The 2,879-nt window shown below is 41.9% G+C and overlaps 1 pseudogene; it reads right to left on the minus strand.

Moving 5' to 3' along the window:
- Nucleotides 1-470: 470 nt before the first annotated feature.
- LOC143878493 (L-type lectin-domain containing receptor kinase IV.1 pseudogene) lies at nucleotides 471-2,533 on the minus strand (annotated as a pseudogene).
- Between the last annotated feature and the right edge of the window lie 346 nt (nucleotides 2,534-2,879).

Consider the following 2,879-nt stretch of genomic DNA (forward strand, 5'->3'; position numbering starts at 1 on the left):
TGTATTTCTTCTAGTGTAGATTGCTAATTGTGTCGAGAACAGAAGAGTTATAGTAGACTGTAGGAATTTTTTAAAATAGAGTATTTTTGAAAGAAAAAATTAAACTGAAAAGTCATTTTAAAATGGGTGCTTTTAAAAGTAGTGTAGAATGGCTTTTCGGAAGAGTAAAAGTTTAGTCTCACATGAGAAAGTAAGAAGAATAGAGAGGGTTTAATAAGTATCCTTCCATACGCACAAGCATGCACACTCACACAAACAAGGGAGAGAAACACAAATATACAGATACACACAAAGCCCATATAGATCATTGGAGTATGAATCAAATACCTATATCAGTTATAAATTAATATCTTTAACCACCCTAAACTGGCTTGTATTACTAAAGCATATTTTGTGATATCCATTTGAATTTCGCTTCTCATTGCAACAAGCACTAAGGACAATAAGCTTATCAGACACTTACAGTGTTTCCTTTACTAGAGAGAAGCAAACGTTCCTTTATTAGACAAAAACAAATGCACTAAGAGGGAATCAACGGCCCCCAGAGAGGATTGAATCTCTAATTGATGACGTGTATCCACCTGACTTGTCCATCGAAGAAGGATATGACATGGCAAAAGCATCAAAACCTTCATTGTGCCCCATTTCTAGAAAATTAACATTGAAACTATTTGATGAAAGATCGGGTAGAGGAACATCGCCATCTAGAAACTGAAGGACTTGCCTCATGCTTGGCCTAGTGCCAGATACCGGATGCGAACAGAGCAATCCAAGCTTCAGCACCAACTCAATTTCCTCCACTACGTAACTATTTCCCAAATTCGGATCACATGCCTCTAAAATTATCCCTCTCCTCCAACATTCTGACACGCAATCAACAAGAACTGGTTCTTCGGCAGATGCCCGTGGATCTATTGGTCTCCTTCCACAAGCAACCTCGAGTATAAAGGCCCCAAAGGAATACACGTCGGTGCTTGTCGTTGCCTTGCCAGTTCTGCTCAACTCTGGTGCCATATAACCCAGAGTTCCGACGACATGAGTGGTATGAGGATCAGTTCCATGGTCATACAATCTCGACAGACCAAAATCGCCCAATCTTCCATTGAATTCATGATCTAGTAAAACATTGCTCGCTTTGATGTCTCTATGGATGACAACCTGCTCCCATTCTTCATGCAAGTAATAGAGCCCGGAAGCTACTCCTTTGATAATTCGAAATCTTTGATCCCATGTTAGAACTGACATGGGTTGATCAAAGAGTAATTTGTCAAGACTTCCATTAGGCATGAAATCATATACCAAGAGGAGCTCTCCTTTACGCCGGCAATAGCCGAGTAGCTGTACTAAGTTCCGGTGCCGGAGCCTTCCAATGCTGATGATCTCTGCAATAAATTCCCTCATCCCTTGTCTTGATTCATGAGAAACTCTCTTCACCGCAACTTCAACTTTAGAGGAAGGTAACACACCACTGTAAACCCTACCGAAACCTCCGATCCCTAGAAGCTCTGTGTCTCAAGCCCTTGGTGGCTATGAATAGATCCTTGTATGAGAACCTTTGTGGCCCATATTCCAGCTCCCAATCCTCGAGTATCTCAGCGAATTTGATCTTCCTTCTAACAACAAGTAGAACGCTGGTGATGATCACTAACATGAAAACTATAGCAATTGTGGGCAACCCAACTGTAAATACTTTTGATTTCTTTTTGGGACCTCTCCGAGGGAGCTTAGGAAGACGTGATAGATCGAGTTCTTGAGCTTTTCCATTCATTTGAAAGCTCCATCCCAGAACATAATGACCAGATAGGACCGTTCCCGTCGCTGAAGAAAAACCCACGAACATATCTTCTAATGCAACCGATGAAAGATTAAACATAGAAGACAAGAGAGGACGATTGGGTTTAGGTGTCCCGACAAGATATATTGTTACATCAAGTTTCATATCAGTACCATTGTACTCTACCCAAACCTGCATGGGTTCTCCGCTTATAAGGCTCAAATTCCTGATCCCACCATTTTCATTTGCATAATAAGCTGCATGAGCGGAGTTATTCGAATTTAAGCTGTTGATATCAATTCCCACATGGTTCTCGTCAATATCCCTAAATTCGGTGTTCTGTACAGTATCAAGCTCAACAGCAAGAACATGATTAGAAGGATTTCCATTGTTGGTATCATTGAAGAGGCCTAGAAATTGGCTAGGTAGAGCTGTGGGGAGCTCTCTTGAGGGAGCAATGACAAAGGTCATTCCCTGGCCCCTAGCATAAGGAGACGGGGAAAAAATTGCAAAGACAAAAGTTGTAGAAAAGGAGTAAACAATACCGTTGGTAGAATTCCTAAATTGGAGGGGAATGGAATGGAAGGCATGACCCTTTCGTTGCTGTGTACTGTTGGTTAGCTGCAAGAGGCCGTTGGGTGTGATTCCGGCGAGGCCGTCTAAGCTCAGATTGGCACTTAGGAATCCATTATAGGTGAAACCATCTTCTTTGGAAGCTGCAAGTTTGATGAGAAGCACTAGTAAGATCTTGGTAAACATGACTGAAATCCAGGTAGAGACTTAAAAGGCCTTTGATACTGGGCAATGACCTATGAGAAGTCTATACAACAGACATTAGGGGGCCATTTGGATACAGGATTTAAGAATCTTGGATTTCCTCAAAATTGAGATGGGAGACCATCCGTTTTCTGATTTCTTGCCCTTCTTTCCGTCAGCAAGAGAGTAGGAGATCATCTTAAGACCGGAAATCCAAATTCTAAAATCCGTGTATCCAAACGCCCCACCGTTGGATCTAAATCAAATGGGTGCTATGAGTGGGACCTATCCAAGCAGCAGCACTCGTGAAGCTATGAACTGCATCATTCAGGAGAAATTATAGGGTGCC

This window comes from Tasmannia lanceolata, unplaced genomic scaffold (genome assembly GCF_043159265.1).
Source record: "Tasmannia lanceolata isolate RefF3 unplaced genomic scaffold, GAP_Taslan_0.1 ptg000006l, whole genome shotgun sequence".
Lineage (NCBI taxonomy): Eukaryota > Viridiplantae > Streptophyta > Magnoliopsida > Canellales > Winteraceae > Tasmannia > Tasmannia lanceolata.